General features: G+C 43.2%; 1 protein-coding gene across 1 annotated transcript in view; it reads right to left on the reverse strand.

The window, feature by feature from the left end:
- NUCB2 (nucleobindin 2) overlaps positions 1 to 8,079 on the reverse strand; it is a 42,270-nt gene extending 34,191 nt beyond the window's left edge. Inside the window, exons 1-2 of the mRNA XM_068988735.1 lie at positions 7,964 to 8,079; positions 2,422 to 2,575 (exon numbers count right to left, since the gene is read on the reverse strand). The gene's annotated coding sequence lies outside the window, so the exon portion shown is untranslated. The remainder of the gene's footprint in view (positions 1 to 2,421; positions 2,576 to 7,963) is intronic.
- Positions 8,080 to 18,106: the final 10,027 nt, after the last annotated feature.

The following is an 18,106-nucleotide window of genomic DNA, read 5'->3' on the forward strand; positions in this document are numbered from 1 at the left end:
CTAACATTCAGTAGATACAAAATAATTCCCCACAATTTCCAAGTCCTAAAAATAAGCTTCTCTATCCTTCCCTGTCTCTACCAAAACAAAATTCCCATTCATACACAGAAGCACATTTCTCAACTACTGATTCTTACCAGTAATTATCGGGATTAAGTCTACCTGGGGTGGGTGTGGGTGTGAGTGGGTAGGGGTGTGTATGTGTCTGTGTGTGTGTGTTTCCTGTTTTGCTTATAGGGACAAATATCCTGGTAGTGGTTAACAAGAATGGTCGTGGGTAAGAAGGGTGAAGAATACAGAAAACTGAAACTAGTTTGTCTCGCTTTCCTTTCAACAGTCTCTCTTCCTTCCTCATTTATCGGTTTCTCCCTCCAACCTGCTTCTTTTACTCCTATTGCTTTTAAATTTAAGACTGAATTGAAGTATGTTTTCTTTACTCTGTTATCTGTTATTTATTAATTTAACAAACACTTACTAAGTACCTACTATATTCCAGATATTAGGCTAGATACAAAGGTAAGTGAGATAGACACAGTCTCTACCCTCATAGGGTTTTCAATCCAATGTGGAAGGCAGCCTATTAAGTAAACAATTGCAGTTTGAAAAAAAAGCTGCTTACAAAACAACACATAGCATTATGCTTTCTATTAACTGAAAAAAATTTAAGGCATTAAAATTGTATTTAGCAAATAAGATATTTTCAGCGAGTTGACTTACAATGCTAAATGCTCCTTATAATCTTTCTAATATCCCTAAATGATGGACTGAGTCTTTAAGTTCTTCCCTCACCAATTTCCATTCCCTAAATTTCAGTTTCCTTTTCTCAAAATTTTATTTCAATTCACTTTCTTTACAGATAAAATGGCAATTGAATCATTTCATGTGACAAGTATAGGGTATATTTGGGCTTTCCTGGTGGCTCAGGCGGTAAAGTGTCTGATTGCAATGCAGGAGACCTGGGTTCAATCCCTGGGTCGGGAATATCCTCTGGAGTAAGAAATGGCAACCCACTCCAGTACTCTTGCCTGGAGAATTCTATGGACAGAGGAGCCTGGTGGGCGACAGTCCATGGGGTCGCAAAGAGTCAGACACAACTGAGAGATTTCGCTTCACTTCACTTCTATCCATAAACTTCTAGAAGGAAATAAAATATTGATATACCTAAGTAAATTAGGCAAGGGAGAGTAGTTAAGTAAAAGGAAATTTCAAGACAGTTGACAGTTGAGTGGTTAAACACACACACACACACACACACACACACACAAAACCACAACATCTTTTAACCAACAAAGGCAACAATGTTTCTTGCATGACAACATTGAACTTAAAAGTATCTTAAGGTGGATAACAATTTTCAACATAAATTTACTTACTGATGACTTATTATGTGATACCCTTTGGATAACTTATCTGTCTTTTTAGTACTTTGCATAAAGCAAGTGGCTCAATAAATGTTAGCTATATAACAAACATCTACTATTGAATATTTATGGGTAATTTTTTTTAAATAACCAGAACAAATACCCAATTAAGACAGAAAGCCGCCTACAATGAATCCTGGGATAAACATAAAAAAAGAAAAACAATTTGTTAGATGAAAGTTATTTCCTTCTGGAGATAATGGCCAGACTTAAAACTCTGACATGACAAATTACTGAAGCCTCTTCGAGTGCTTATCACAGCACACAGATCTCAGGGATGAAAGAGAAAAAGATTCATGTTGTGCAAACACTTCTACTTGCCAGTCAATATCCAAATCTTCCCTTCCTCTGCAATAACAAAAGCCCAATTTTATTCAAGGCAACCATGCATTCAGCTACATCTCCCTGCTTCCCTGGCTTGGGATAATCTTTTGGTTATTATTATAACCAAAGGATAATTCCTTTCATTCAGAATAATCTCCTTTAAGGGAGAGGTTGCATCTTTCTTTGTCTTTGTCTTGCTACCCGGAACTTTGCTTTGATGGATACAGCTCTGGCAGCTATTTTGGACTATGAGGACCAGGGCCACATTTTAGGGATAACAGATCAAAGAACTGGAAAAAGTTTAAGTCCCTGGCAACTTTATGAAGCTACTATCCTAGATTGCCTACTTTAAGAATTACTTCACATGAGGAAATAAATATTTTATGTTTAAGCCACCACTAAGTCTGTTTTCATTTTTGCTTTCTTAACTGATCGTGCAAGTGTGCTAAGTTGCTTCAGTCGTGTCTGACTCTTTGCAACCCTACGGACTGTAGCCTGCCAGGCTCCTCTGTCCATGGGATTTTCCAGGCAAGAATACTGGAGTGGGTTGCCATGCCCTCCTCCAGGGGATCTTCCCGACCTAGAGATCAAACCCATGTCTCTTACATCTCCTGCATTAGCAGGAGGGTTCTTTACCACTGAGCCACCTGGGAAGCCCTCTTAACTGATCACTTACCTTCAAACAGGTAAAGAATTTCTATCTCCCTTTTACAGATGAGGCAACTGAGATCCAGAGAGGTAAGATGACTTGCACAATATCAAATTAGTGAAGAGGTGGGTCTGGCTCCTGTCTCAATGCTTTTTCACTAAAAACTGACTCTTCACAGTTTCTAAATATAAAAAAATAAATAAAAATAAACATAAACATAAATTTAGGCTTATTACAGTGGTAGTGGCACATTATAGTGTATATATTTGTCAAATTCTGTGAAAATAAAAGGTGCCAACATTTCCATACTGTGGAAGGAGTCTATATCATATCCCTGTGGGGAAGGAAAAGAAATATATTATCCAAATAGAATCAAAGACCCAAATAAGCAAAGATATTTATTTATATGCCAAGGTTTTATCATATTTCTCTTCTTTTAAATAGTTAAGAAAAGTTCAAACTAAAAGCTTATTTTTCCCTCTTCAATGAGACTTCAATATACATTCTAAGTTTCCCCATTCAATCCTTAACTGGATTTTTTTCTTAAAATCTTTACCTAGAATCCTTTTTTACTCTTATTACCACTTTTAAAAATTAAGCTTGGCCTATGCCTTAAGCACAGAGATCAGTAATAAAGCACAATATCTCAAATTCTTTTTTGAAACCCACCACCCAACTGTAAAATATAAGGCAGTTATATTGCAAACTCACCAGTGAATATAATCAATTATTTCTAAGCAGTATATAAAGAAAATAAGGAAATAAAATATCTTCAGATTTTAAGAACACATATTTATTTCTTTTCATGGTACTATAGTTAACATAAAATTATCTAAGCAGGAGAGTGATCATATGCAACTTATGTTGGAAAGGCACATGACTTTTATTAGATGGTAAAAATAAACCACAGATTGAATCCTAACCACTCCCCTTTACTGCCAAGCTACTTGACTCTCTGAGTCTCGATTTTCCTAGCCAAAAATCAGACTAATACTTCTTCATAAGCTTTTGACTGGATGAAAATAAGAATGCATACAGTGGAACTAGCACCGTACATGGCAACAGTAAATGCTTCATAAACAGTAATGCCCTTCCTGTCTTGAAAATTTAATATCTATATATTTAAATAATAAAAATTGGTGTTGTAAACACCCAAAGTCATTGAACTTAAACAGCAATAAGCTAGTTTGACATACAACCTTAAAATGTCATTTTTTTTTTGAAAGACCACCTTAGCGCTCTCCTTAGAGCATTGCCACAGCCAAAGTCTTGATGCAGGTCAATGAAAAAAATATAACCCACAAAAGAAGAATATAATATCTTCCTCTCTGACATTAAAATAAAGCTTCGGGAAGAGACCCATGTTTCTTCCTTCAAGTCAGGAAACTTGGGTTGCTTCAACCTACTGTCAGTGTCAGAATTCTGACAGAGAAAAGGAGTGGGGTGGAGAAAAATAGATGGCTTCTAAATTTCTCCATGGCAGCAGTGAAAAGGGCAAAAGGCAACCTACTGCTCAGCTCCACTTTTCCATTTGAAAGTGACAGTCAATAGGAAAGTGAGATTCAGAATAAAATATCAGATGTATGACCAGCTGAGCTATATTCTAACCCTTCCCTGTATCAAGATATCAGTATAGATCTTAGTGTCTTTGATGCTCGTATCTGTAGAAAAAGACACCAATCAAGAAAACCAGTATTTGCCTTTTTTCTCAATCTTAACAGATGGCTATTTAGTACTAATTTTTTTTAAATCAACTCTTTTTAAAAACTGAAGTATAACTAACTAATTTACAATGTTGTGTTACTTTCAGGTACACAACAAAGTGATTCAGGTATACATATATATATTCTTTTCAGATTATTTTATATTATAGGTTATTAAGATATTAAATATAGTTCCCTGTGATATACAGCAGGTCCTTGCTGCTTATCGGTTTTATTATTAATAATGTGTGTATATTAATCTCAAACTCCTAATTTATCTCTCCCCAACCCCTACAGCATGCTTGATAATGAGTTTCTGAAAAGCAAATACCATTGCTCATATGTATATTCAATAAACATAAAAGCAACAGCAAAATTTTTAAATTTATTAAAATTATAGTGTCTTCATTATTTACACATACTGTACTTCAGAGCCTCTTGAAAGTGAAAGAGGAGACTGAAAAAGCTGGCTTAAAGTTCAACATTCAGAAAACAAAGATCATGGCATCCAGTCCCATCACTTCATGGCAAATAGATGGAGAAAGAGTGGAAACAGTAGCTGACTTTATTTTGGGGGGCTCCAAAATCACTGCAGATGGTGACTGCAGCCATGAAATTAAGATGCTTACTCCTTGGAAGAAAAGTTATGACCAACCTAGATAGCATATTAAAAAGCACAGACATTACTTTGCCAACAAAGGTCCATCTCATCAAGGCTATGGTTTTTCCAGTGGTCATGTATGGATGTGAGAATTGGACTGTAAAGAAAGCTGAGTACCGAAGAATTGATGCTTTTCAACTGTGGTGTTGGAGGAGACTCTTGAGAGTCCCTTGGACTGCAAGGAGATCCAACCAGTCCATCCTAAAGGAGATCAGTTCTGAGTGTTCATTGGAAGGACTGATGCTGAAGCTGAAACTCCAATACTTTGGCCACCTGATGCGAAGAGCTGACTCATTTGAAAAGACCCTGATGGTGGGAAGGACTGAAGGCGGGAGGAGAAGGGGACAACAGAGGATGAGATGGTTGGATGGCATCACCGACTCATGGACATGAGTTTGAGTAAACTCCAGGAGTTGGTGATGGACAGGGAGGCCTGGTGTGCTACAGTCTACGGGGTGGCAGAGTCAGACACGACTGAGCGACTGAACTGAACTGAACTGTACTTCAGATAACTAAAATACAGTATGTCGAAAAGTTCTGCCAAAAAATAAAAGAAATGCAGCTGCTATTTAATTTTTCATTAGGTTGCTTTAGATTTTTTAAATCAGAGCATGCTGGAACCAGAAATGATCTTAGAAGTGGTTTGGTTCAGATCCTACTTTTATAAAAGGTTTAAGGCACAGGGAAGTTAACTGACTTGGCCAAGATCACCTGGCAGAGCCAGGATTGGAATCTGGCCTTTAGAATTAATTCTAATGAAATATACTTTTTACCAGATTGTGGTGATTTTAGAAAATTTAGATTAGTCATTAAAGTTATCAAGGTCTTTCCTTGAATAAATTATTTTAAATTGTTAGAAACCTGTTTTTTAAAGTCTATAAACTAACTGCATGTATTAAGCATAACAGTTTCCCCATTTTAGACCTTCAATTATTTTTTAAAAAGTTAATCATCTATCATGTCAAATATAGTCAACTCAATTACTCACAATACTTAGAGGATTATTTACTTTAAGAATTATTTTTGATACATTTTTAAATCTTACACTTGATTCCTCCAGCTATCCAATACTTAAAAGGGTATTTCGCACACTTCAGTCACCCAAACGGTCCTTAGAAAGTGGAAAACGCTTACAAAGTGTGTATTCTAAATAACACAAAAATTAGTTTGGTATGTCTGCTGCTGCTGCTGCTGCTAAGTCGCTTCAGTCGTGTCCAACTCTGTGCGACCCCATAGACAGCAGCCCACCAGGCTCCCCCGTCCCTGGGATTCTCCAGGCAAGGACACTGGAGTGGGTTGCCATTTCCTTCTCCAATGCATGAAAGTGAAAAGTGAAAGTGAAGTCGCTCAGTCGTGTCCGACTCTTCGCGACTCCATGGACTGCAGCCCACCAGGCTCCTCTGTCCATGGGATTTTCCAGGCAAGAGTACTGAAGTGGGGTGCCACTGCCTTCTCCGTTGGTATGTCTAGGAGGTATATAATATGTCCCAAAATAAAAAGACACCGGTATTGAGCATGCTACTGATACTCTATATTAGTGCCCATAATCAATTACCACTGTTTTGAAGCGTACCTTTATTGTCTTAATTGTGCAAGTCATTTTAACTGGTATTTACAGAGCACAAACCAACTTGGCAAAAAGCATACTGAAAAGGTATATACAAAATGTGTGGTATAAACAATAAATACCTCGGGAAATGTAAATACAACATGGACTCCACCCTTGCAAAACAGATAAAACTAGAATAGATGGAGAACAACATGGATAACTACAAGGAGACAAACGAATTTTTCACTCATCTTGGAAAGCTGGAGCAGATCATGGGGAGTTTCAAGACCAAGATGAGAAACAGAAGTTCCTGTGTTCACCTTAATAACATGAGGGATATTATTTGATATTTCATTTCTAATTCTAAATTTCGATGTTTTTTCTTAAACTTTGGACTCTACTGAGGAAGAATTGTTGAAATATCTGTTTGTTCAACATTTGTTGAACTTAGTTTTCAAATTTTATAAAACAAGAAATACAACTTGGCTTAAATCTGAATGAATCCAAGGCACTATCTATGAGGGACAAGATGTAAGAATCTGGAGACTGCCTCACACTATTCAACCAAATTTGTGAGGGAGGATCTTAAGAAACAAGTAATTTAAGTAGGCTGTTAAAAAAAATACTATAAGCTACCCGATCCAAATCTATTATACCATTAATCATGTTACTTTTCATGCATTCCTTAAAGCAACCATCTCATCAATTCAGTTCTTATAAGGAAAGTCCACAATTTCCTTCAAACAAAACTGACAATCTGATATAATTGCATTTAACCTCACTTCTCCCTCCTCCTCCCTTTTCTAACCAAAGTAATACATAGTTTGGTGTTCATATTCACCCATGGATTTAATAGCTTTAATAAAAGGCTTAGATGGCAGCATTCTTATTCAATTGTGTAAATGGACACTATCCAGTTTAGGAGTTTAGTAGACACTTTGAGACTTTCAAGAGGTTTATGTCTCCAAGAAACGAGAATGGTTCAATGGTTCAAGTTCATATTTCCTCTCTTGCTTAACTTTATAAAAATAATTGTCATCCAAAACCACTGCCCAGAACTATCCACAACAATAAACTAAACAAACGTTTAGTCACTCGGTTACCATTTAGCAGGTGCAACAAGAAAGTACCGTCTTTCTCAAACTCCATACCACCATCTCACATCTAAAGATTTGTCGCTTAGGGAAAACAATACCACCACTGGCACGAACTTTCTCCTTTCCTGATGTCAGCGGCTGCCAGCTTAACAGAATCGGCAGAAGAGCAGGATTCACCGGCCTAGCTCAGCTCGGCGTCGCAGGATGTGGAGAGCATCAGCTTGGAAGTGGTAGGTGTACCCTGTTCACCAGTGAGCACCTCCCTCGCCCATCGCCCTGCCAAGGCCAGGCTGGAGCCCACCCCGGGACTCGGTCCTGCACTTACCGCCCCTCGCCTGCTCTTCGCCAAAAGCCTGCCCCTTGATAGACCCCAAAGAAAGCACCAGTGCCCTGCAGCGGGTGGAACGGAGAAAGGGACCCCGCGCCTCCAGCTAGAGTTGGAACCTACTCCCCACTGTGCCCGTCCATAGTTGAGCTCCCACCATCCTCACTGCTGGGGCAGGGCAGGCGAACTGAGCTTTATCTCAGGACCCGCTCCAGCCTCCCGATCCTCACCCACCTCGAGGCCGCCAGCTTTACGAAGCCGGGTCTCCAAGCGCGAGGCTCCGCCTGCTGAATGCTTGCAGGGAACAGGCTGGCCTCTAAAGCCCCCAGCCGCCGGCTCTGCACTGTACTTCTACCCACGGCGCGCTCCCGCCTCCCTGCTGCCATGGCGACAGCCCGAGTCCCCGGCAGCCGCTGATTGGTCCCACCGGGAGAGTGGAAGGCGCCGATTGGCTAGGGCGGAGACCAGGCCGCGCCGGAGGGCTAGGAGGCGGGCGGTGTGGAGCTCTAAGGCGTAGGAGCCTCGGGGAGGGTGAGCCAAGAGGGACGTGGCGCTCTGCGGCGAGGACTAGGAAGCCGCGCCCCTTCCTTCTCGGGCTTTCATGGAGAATCCTGTGGAGCAGGATTTGGGTGGATGAGGTGCTTACCCGGGACCAGGACCAAAAAACAGGTGTCTCCTCGCCCTCGGCCGCCGGTGCGCGCTGGCAGCTCCCAGACTGGTCAGGCGGTCAGGCGATTTTCGCCCGCAGGCCTTCTTTGGGTCTAATACCCCGGCTTCCTCCTTGGCGGGAATCTTACCCGTATTTGTAACCTCACCTACCCCGGTTTTGTTATGCCGTGGGCCACTGGGGCTTGATTGCTTTTTGTTTCACCTTCTCTCACACCCGCCTGCGGTATCTTTCTTTTCTCCACACCCTCCTTCTTATTGAACTGAGACATCTGCTCCACATCCATCATTTTAAAGATGGGGAAACTGATCCTCAAAGATACTCGTGGCTCGAGGATTAGAGAAACTTTTGGAGCCTCCAGGCTGGTTTCGATTGAGTCTGCTAAGTAATGGCATCTTTCTCTGAAGCTATTTTCTGGCTTGTGAAAATGGTGTTCATCTCAGAGTTGTTAGTGAAGATTAGATAAGATTCCAGAAAACCAGTATAGAACCTGCTGCATATGTTAGTAATGTTAGCTGCTTTTTATCAGGAAATAATACAGGATAGTAGCTAAATCACCTATTTGGAGCCCAACTGCCCACAAGAAACCAATTCCTTGACTCGCTTAAGCGCTCTGTGCCTCACTTTCCTTGTCTGTAAAATGAGAATAATAATAGTATCCTCCTCTTTACAGCATAAGTAAATAGAAAAGTGACAGGCACATAGTAAGTGCTCAATAAATGTTAGTTACTTCTCACTTTAGTGGCTGAGCCAGGACTGTAATTCAGCTCTCTAGATTCCAAGACCAACGATCTCTACGCTTACACAACTCTCATCTGTACACGAAGAACAGTGCCTAAAAATTCAGCTTTTTTTAAGGTTCAGGAGGAAGTGCTTGTCCCTTTTCTTAAAATCTCAAACTATCTCCTTTACTGTCATGAAAGTCCTAGTATGTTGTGACTGCCTCCACTGAAGGTTTACTAGCAGAGGCGAATGTAAGGAAAATAATCATAGTTCTGATGGAGAGATTGAAGAATGAAAGCACTAGAGTAAGAAAGGATGTTCAAGAAGTTATGGTGTAGGAACACTAAATCTCTATATGAAAAATATAAATACTAATATGAGGGTATTGGTAATATTAATATATCATTAGTAACCAATGTTAGTGTTAGATTAGGAGACAAGCCACCTCCCATCTCTGTGGAAAATACTAAATTGTAAATACATCAAAAGCAGGAAGTATCTTCCACATTTTTATTACCCATTATCTACCACAGGGCCAAACACACTGTGCTTGATCTAAGCCCTAACATTTGAGATAAACCCTTTAAGGGGAAGCCCTGAAAGAGATGGTAATTTTCTACACTATTATCAAGATAAATATTATTTATTATTATTATCTAGTAACCCAATGGAAAATAAGAAATTGGATTAGTCCAACAACACAATGAAAAGAGAAAGAACCATACCTGGGTAACTGAGATGTGAGCAATATTCTCAGCAATATTCTGGGGTGAAGGAAGAAGAAAATAGGAAGACAGGGCAAACAGAGATGAAACAGCAAGATTCAGAATTAGGAGAGATCGCTAAGGAAGATATTTCAGTATGTCATGTGCCTGTAAAGCAGGCAACAGTATCTATACTAGTAAAGATGCTTTTGTGATGGAGAAAAATAAGAACGTTAATCATGAACCCTGGAACTATGGGCTGAGGGACTTATAAGGAAATGTTACTTTATTTAATAGGTAAAACTCCAAACTTGGGGCTTTGGCACTAATGGAAAATCTCCTGTTGGGGAGGAGGATGGAGGAACACACTACTGCACTGTTCAAGGAAGAAAACAAGGCTTTGGAGACAAAACTAGATCCCAACCCTGCCTACATTAAAAACCCGGTTCTATCTTTATTAGTTGGGTGTCCTCTGCCAAGTAACTTAACCTCTGTCCATAGCAAGGCTTCCTTATTTATAACATGGAGGCAATAATAGTTCCCACTTCATAAATGTGTGAGGATTAAATGAGCTCATATTTGTAAAGCAAAGAGGTGCTTGGCATATAGTAAGTCCATAGCCCATATATTAATGTTGGATAAAATACTGATATGAGTTTCTCTATCTGCAACCTGGGATCATAATAGTGAACTTACTATAAGGGTTCAAATGATGTATGTAAACTGTTAGAGAAGAGCAGCTCTTCTCTGCCCCTCCACCTCTGCAAGCCTCCAACCTGTTACCTCTGAACTCCTTTCTGATTCACACTGCCACTGCCATCAAAGGGCTATTGCTCAACCTGGTCTAAGCAAGGATAAAATATCATTGCATGATTTTTCTTGACTCAGGTGAAAAGCCCAAAATGAGTTTACTGGAGGCCAGGAGAAAATGAAAGGGAAACAACTCCAGAGAACCAGCTGATGTGAAGCCTACCCCCCTACTTTGAGTCCTCCAGGAAAGAACAAAAACAAAAAGGTGTCAAGGGGATTCTAGCTTTTCAATACTTCTACTTTCCGCTTCTCACTTTTTCTAGGGTCCCACAGGGATATAACCTGGCCAAGTTCCTCACTGCGTTTAGAATGGAAGAAAGGGAGGCAGTAATACTTATAAGAGAAGGTAAGTAATCTGAAAGAAGAAAACAACAATACACTCTACATGGGCACCAAGACTTAGTAGTTTTATGCGGTCTAGGTCAGTGGTCAGCAAACTATGGCCCTTGGGCCAAATTACCCAACTGCCTGTAAGGTATAGTTCGGGCCGAGGCAGAAAAGAAGCAGAGACAACCTCAACGGAAGTTGAGTTGCCTTTATTCAGGCAAGGAGGAGTGACGGTCAGCCTAACGACCAGGCTGAGTGCAAGAGGGATCAGGGAGGCTTCATATTTAAAGGGAGGTTTGTGAAAGCGATAAGGGAAACGTTAGTCAGGTGGGGTGTTTTGGGTATTCTTTAGTTGAGATGGCATTTGTAGTTGGGCAGGGGGTGATCAGTTAGATACAACCAGCCTGGAGCATCAGGGTGAGACCTAAAGTTCGGTTTTGTTTTCTCTGAAGTTAGATGATTCAGCAAGGGCCTTTGACACTGTTGTTTTCTTTTCTAGGCCCAAAGAATCCTTCATTCCAGACCTTGAAATCATTAAAAATGGGGGAAAGGGTGCCATATCTCTCTGGCTACTACCTGCTCGATAGGGGTGACAGTTTTGGGTCTGGAATAGAGGATCATCCTAGGGCCCAGGGTCTCCTTTTCCTGAGCTTGGGATGAGGCTCTTGAGAAGAAGAATGGTCTTGACCTGGTCTCAAGAGATGGCCCAAGTCAGTTCTTGGAGAAACCTTTGAAAGAGATTGAAGAGACAGGGTCCAAATAAGAGGAATAAAATGATAAGTACCAATGGTCCCAAGAAAGGGAGCAACCAAGGGAGGGCCTGTTGGAACAGGTTTTGGGGACTGTAAAGGTTTTGTAACTCTTTTCTGTAGCATTCAATTCTGTCTGTAAGTTCTTTGACTCTTCTCTGGACTATGCCCCTTTTCATTAACAAAATAGCAGCAGTCCTCTCCTAGGAAAAGGCAGGTCCCTCCCTTTTCTGCAGTGAGAAAGTCCAGGGCTCACCTATTTTGTAGGGCCACAGAAGCTAATGAATTAACTTGTCTTTGAATTGAAACGAAAGACTCCACTACCTGCTCCATGTCTTCATTAAGTTCTTGGGACAGCTTGTAGTAAAAATGGGCCGAGGTCGAGATGCCCTCAATCCCAGTGCCTAGGGCTGCTGCTATACCAATCAGGAGGGAGGCTGTGACAGCTCGTCTTTTCCTGTGGGAAAGTTCCCCTTAGGGGTAGACTATTTGTTCTACCTCTTCTTCTTGAGGAATGTTAGACCCGGGGTTAGGAAGACCAAGATGCAAGGACCAAGGGGGTCCAGGGGGAGACATGAATATGATAGGTCCCTCAGAGAATGAAGAGTCTCGGATCGGTGCAATTATTTGTGCTGTTCCAGAGAACCCAAGTGGAACAGAAAGAGGGACCAGAGTTTGTAAGACCAGTGTAGTTGGGACTAAAGTAGTTGATACAGGTTAGGTTTGAAGAGGCTGAGAGCAGGACATTGTCAGAGACTGGCCCAATGAGTTGTGTAGCTTTTTGTTGGGAAGGGGAGGTATAGTTGCCCTGTGACAGCCAGGTTGAGGGTAAGGGAATTGCTGTGTGTGGTGAGGGAGACAGTGACATGCATATCCAACACTGGGATGTGTGTTGTGTGTAAAAAGAAGAGTTGAGAAGGCGGGTAAGGTGTTGGTTGCCAGAGGGAGGTTTTAGGAGAGGCCATAATTGGGAAAGGAGGTCTAGGCATTTATAAGGTTCAAGGGTCACCTGTAACCAGGAAATTATGTTCTTTATGACTTGTTCTTGTTTCTTTTCCCTATCTTGATCTAGTACCCGCCACACTGTCTGAGTACCCCCAGTGGGTAATGGGATAGAAGCATATGTTTCTTCCATTTGGCTTATGGCAGGTGCTCACGAAACTCCTCTTTCGTACTTCAGCAGTGAGTAGGGATTTGGACTTCCCCCCAACCGAGGTTCATGGTGCATGGTCTTGGAGCCGTATTATAACATGAGGAATGAACATAAGAATAAATGTGTGAGCAGGGGCAGGGAGTAGCCAGAAGGCTGGGGAGTGCAGAAGGATAAGGAACAAGGGAGCCATGGGGCTGTTAGTTAGGCAGTGCGGAGGAAGTAGCACCCTAGGGGTAGAACACAGCTAACAACGTAGGCAATACCGATGAAAAGATAAAGGATAGGTGACCAGTCCTGAGGGGAGACAGTTACTAGGCCTATAGCAAGGACTAAAATTAACAGTGCAGTTATAGTTAGAGAGCTGGAGAGAGGCCAGTCAGGGCGAGGGGCAGAAGGCCCCAAGTTGGTGGTTGCTTGAATCTGAGGAGGAACAGTGTTCATTAGGATGTAGAATGATGTAGAGAATGAGAGTAAAAAAATCAGTTTCATCTGGAGTCAGGTCGTAGAAGGTTCCCTGAAGCCTTGAGACACCAGTTGAGACATCAGTTTGGTCAGGTCTTTGAAGGAGGTTCCTGTCGGGGCACTGGCCCAGAGGTCTTGTAGTAGTTGGGTCAGGAACAGTTGTAGGTTGAAGACAGTCCAGGTCATGCAGTGTCTTCTTGGATGATTGACAGGGGTTGTCACCGGGTGAATTTTAAGGAGGTGGGTCCTGTGAGGGAGACCTGATAGGGGTCAGTTAAGGAGGGCAGCGCAGGATTGGAGGTGACCCATTTTAAGCGAGAGAGGTGTACTCAGGAGGTGACATTTTGAGTTTAGCTGCAGTTGGGGTAAGGACAATGATTTTGAATGGTCCCTTCCACTTTGGGGTTAGGTCACCCTGGGGATTATCAGACAGATAGACCATGTCCCCAGTTTGTAAAGGGGGCAGGGAGGCTTGGGGGTCAGGGGCAGGTAAGTTGTGGTTGATGTATTTCCAGAGGGCATTGAGGAGTTCCGCCAGCAGAGGGGAATGTAGGAAGCTTGGTATGGGTGGAGGTTCAGGGGGTAGTCCAGGAGGGAGCATGGGGCTTCCATACATTACCGCAAAGGGGTTTGGCCCTAGGGGCTTTCTGGGCAAAGCCCGTACTCTGAGGAGAACAATCAGCAAAAGTTTAGTCCAATCCAAATGTACCTTGAAGGTTAGTTTGGCAAGAGTTTCTTTGATTATTCCATTTATCCTTTCTACCTTTCCTGGGGACTGGGGATGACATGGAATGTGAAATTTCCAGGGTATCTGTAAGAATTGGAAAGTTGTTGGGTGACCTTGGATGTAAATTCCAGGCCATTATCAGACTGTAGGGATGAAGGCAGGCCAAATCTGGGGATAATTTCTGTAAGGAGGATTTGGGCCACGGTGTGGGCTCTTTTGTTTGTAGTGGGAATGCTTCTACCCATCCCAAAAAGGTATCCACGAGGACCAGGAGGTATCTGACTCTCCAAACCGGGGGCCTATGAGTAAAGTCTATCTGCCATTCCTATGCTGGGGGGCTGCCTCACATTTGATGGGTTGGAAAGGATGTTGATTTAAGGTTGGAATTGGGATTAGTATGTTGACATGTTTGACAGGAGCAGGTAAGGTTATCTAAATATTGTTGGTCAGCAGTGGATATGGGGAAGTGGTTATGGAGGAACTGTTGGAGTGTCTTAGATGAGGAATGAAAGAGTGAGTGTAGATAAGAGAGGGTTTTTCTGGTGGTGGGAGGGTCGGGTGGAGTCAGAGCCAAGATGACAGGGGACTGGAGGGAAGGATGGGACAGGGCTATCTCCTTTGCCTTCTGGTCTGCAGCATTGTTGCAGGCTGATATGAGACTTCCCTTTTGATGTCCCCTACAGTGGAGGATGGCGGCTTTGTTTGGTAAGAGGTTTGCCTCTAGAAGTTTGTGGATCAGGTCTGAATTAATAATGGGGGATCCCTTTTGGGTTAGGAAACCTCTTTCTCTCCATATTAGGATGTTTGAGTGAAGTATGTTATAGGCATATTTGGAGTCTGTGTGGATGTTAACCCTTCGATTTTTAGCCAGAGTTAAAGCTCTGGTGAGAGCTATCAGTTCTGCCTGTTGGGAGGTGGTGTGAGGTGGCAGAGGTGAAGCTTCAATTGTCTGGGTCCCATGATTATGATGAAGATCTCCCGGATGATGACGTATCGTGCCACAAAGGGTGAGGATTTTTGAGAGCTGCCATCAGCGAACCAGTGTGGGGTGTCTGGGTCTAGGATGGGCTGACCTGTTAAATGTTGGAAGGGGTTTTGGGTAAGATCTACTGTTAGGCTGCAGCTATGTAGAAGGCGGTCTGTTGTAGAGGATGTGGGTAACAAGCTGGCAGGGTTAATGGGAAAGCAGGGGGAGAATGAGAGCTGAGGGTCAAGGAGAAAAGGCATGTTGGACCTGTGCCCTGGAAGGGGGAAGGGAGAGGAAAGCCGGATGTGATAGTAAGTCTTGGAAGGTGTGTGGTGAACAGACTGTTAAAGGGGCATGCCTAGAGAGTTTATTTGCTTCAGTACAAGGGCTGCAATAGCAGCCATGGCCTGTATACAAGGAGGCCACCCCTTGGGCACCATGTCCAGCTGTTTTGATAGATAGGCTATGGGAGCCCAGGTGTCTCCGGCCTGCTGACATAGAAGTCCCAGGGCCTGTCCTTGGTTGGAATGGGAAAAGAGAAAGAATGGTCTGATGTGATCTTGCAGGTAGAGAGTTGGCACTCGGAGGAGGCTCTGGGTGAGCTGGCGAATAGGATTGGCCAGCAAGGAGGGCTTAAAGAAGGGCTCATCCAGATATCCTTCAGTTGCTTCACAAAGTGGCTTTGTAATGAGGGAGAAGTTAGGGATCCAGATATGGAAAAAGTTTAGGAGGCCAAGGATAAACAGGAGTTCCCTTTTTGTTTTTGGAAGTGGACAGTTAATTAAGGCCTGGATTCTATATGGGTGAATAGTTCTTTGTTGGTGGGATATGGAGAGACCCAGGTAGATGACTTTTGTCTGCGTTATTTGGGCCCTGGATCGGGACACCCGATAACCCCAGGATCCCAGGGCCCCAAGGAGTTTGCCAATATGTTGGAGGCAGAGTTTTTGGATTGGGCTACAAAGGAGGAGGTCATCTACATATTGGAGGAGATGACTCGGGACTAGGTTGAGTGTCTGTAGGTCCTTTTGTAAAGCCTGTCCAAAAAAGTGGGGACTGTCTCTGAACCTCTGGGGGAGAACTGTCCATGTTAGTTGTTGGGAAACATGAGTCTCAGGGTCTTGCCAGGTGAAGGTGAAAAGGTGTTGGGAGAGAGCGTGGAGGGAGATGGTGAAAAAGGTATCTTTGAGATCTAATACCGTGAAGTGGGTTGCAGTCAGAGGTATGGCAGACAGAAGGGTGTAAGGGTTAGGGACTACTGGGAATGTGATGGCCTCATTGATTTTTCGCAGATCTTGGACCAGTCTCCAAGACTTTGATCCCTTCCTTACTGCCAAAATAAGGGTGTTGTGTGGTGAATGGGTAGGAGTTAAGATACAGGCTTGAAGAAGACAGTCTTTGATAGGCTTAAGTCCCTTGTGGACCTCAGGGGTGAGAGAGTACTGTTGTTGGGTGATTATAGTCAGGGGCCCTAGGGTAGTGTGGACTGGGGGATGATGTTTGGCTATAGATTGGTGATCAGTGTCTCAGATTTGGCGGTCTAAGGTGGGTAGATCCAAGGGAGTGTCAGGGGTGAGGGATAGGGATGGTCCAGGTGCCATCTGCATGCAGAATATAGAGCCTGTGTCGAAGTGGGGTATGGTAATAAAGACCCCCATTTTGGATAACAAATCTCTCCCTAGAAGTGCCATCAGGCACTGAGGCATTATGAGGAATGACTGTATGAGGGTCAGTTTTCCAAATTGACAGAGTAATGGAGGGCTGATTTTTGGCCTTAAGGAAACTCCAGAGACCCCGTTGATTGTGAGTTCTGAGTCTTGAGTTGGGCCAGAGTAGGAAGTTAAGACAGAGAAAGCAGCTCCAGTGTCTACTATAAAGGAGGTCTTTTTTCCGGCTACTACCCTGTCTACCCTAAGTTCCGAGCTCATGTCTGGGACACAGGCTGGGGGACTGGAACCCGGGCCCTGTCATTGGAACAACTCTCATAGGGTTGGGCTGGGGTTTTGGGGAGAAGTGGGGGTCTCCCCAGGGATGCCAGGGTGACCCTGTGGACATTCCACTCTCCAGGTCTTGGAGGTGGGGACCTTCCCAGGGGTGTCAAGGCATCCCTGGGGACAGTCCATCTTCCAATGTCTCCACTGACTACGGGTTGGGCATGCTTTTGTCGGGGGCCGTGGGTTTGGGCATGCCTTTGCCCAGTGTCCCAACTGGTTGCATCAGAACCAGGGGCCATCTTAACCCCCGTTCTGGGATGACTTGGACCAGGCTGATCTCTTCCCTTAATTGCTGCCGCCAAAAAGGCATATTTAGCTTTTCTCTCACGGTCTTATTCTCTCTTAGCCTCCTCCTCTCTATTATTGAACACCTTGAAGGCTGCTTCTTTGGGGGGTCTCAGGGCCCTTCTCTAGTTGTTGAAGCTTGCATCTAATGTCAGGGGCTAACTGACTGATGAATTGAACAGAAAGGTAGAGGAACCCTGCAGGGGTGGTAACATCTAAGTTGGTATACTTCTGGACTGCCTCTGTGAGGCATGCCAAGAATAAGGCTGGATTTTTGTCTGCCCCTTGGGTTATTTCCTTGACTTTATCATAATTGACATGGATATGAATATTTTTCTGCATTCCTTTTAGAAGGCAGGTAATCATATGATTGAGTCTCCTGAAACCTGGGTCACCGGGCTGGTGGGTCCAGTGGGGGTCTAACTGAGGCACCACCTCATCAGCAACTGGGATATCCCAGTCTTGGTTATGTAAGTGATCGGCATGGGCTTTCGCTGCTTGACAGATACGGTCTTTCTCATGTGGGGCGAGAGTGGCATTTAGGATATAATGTACGTTGCTCCATGTGAGGTTATAGGCCCGCGAGAGTCTCAGGAATTTTTTTCTATATCTGGTAGGATTTTCAGAAAATGATCCTAACTTTTCTTCTATCTGATTCATGTCTGACAATGAAAATGGCACATGGGTGGGTGGGGGGTCCTAAGATGGCGGAGGAATAGGATGGGAAGACCACTTCCTCACCCCCCAAATTCATTAAAAGAACATTTGAACGCTGAGCAAAGTCCACAAAACAACTTCTGAATGCTGGC

Source organism: Capricornis sumatraensis, chromosome 16 (assembly GCF_032405125.1).
Source record: "Capricornis sumatraensis isolate serow.1 chromosome 16, serow.2, whole genome shotgun sequence".
In the NCBI taxonomy this organism is placed as follows: domain Eukaryota; kingdom Metazoa; phylum Chordata; class Mammalia; order Artiodactyla; family Bovidae; genus Capricornis; species Capricornis sumatraensis.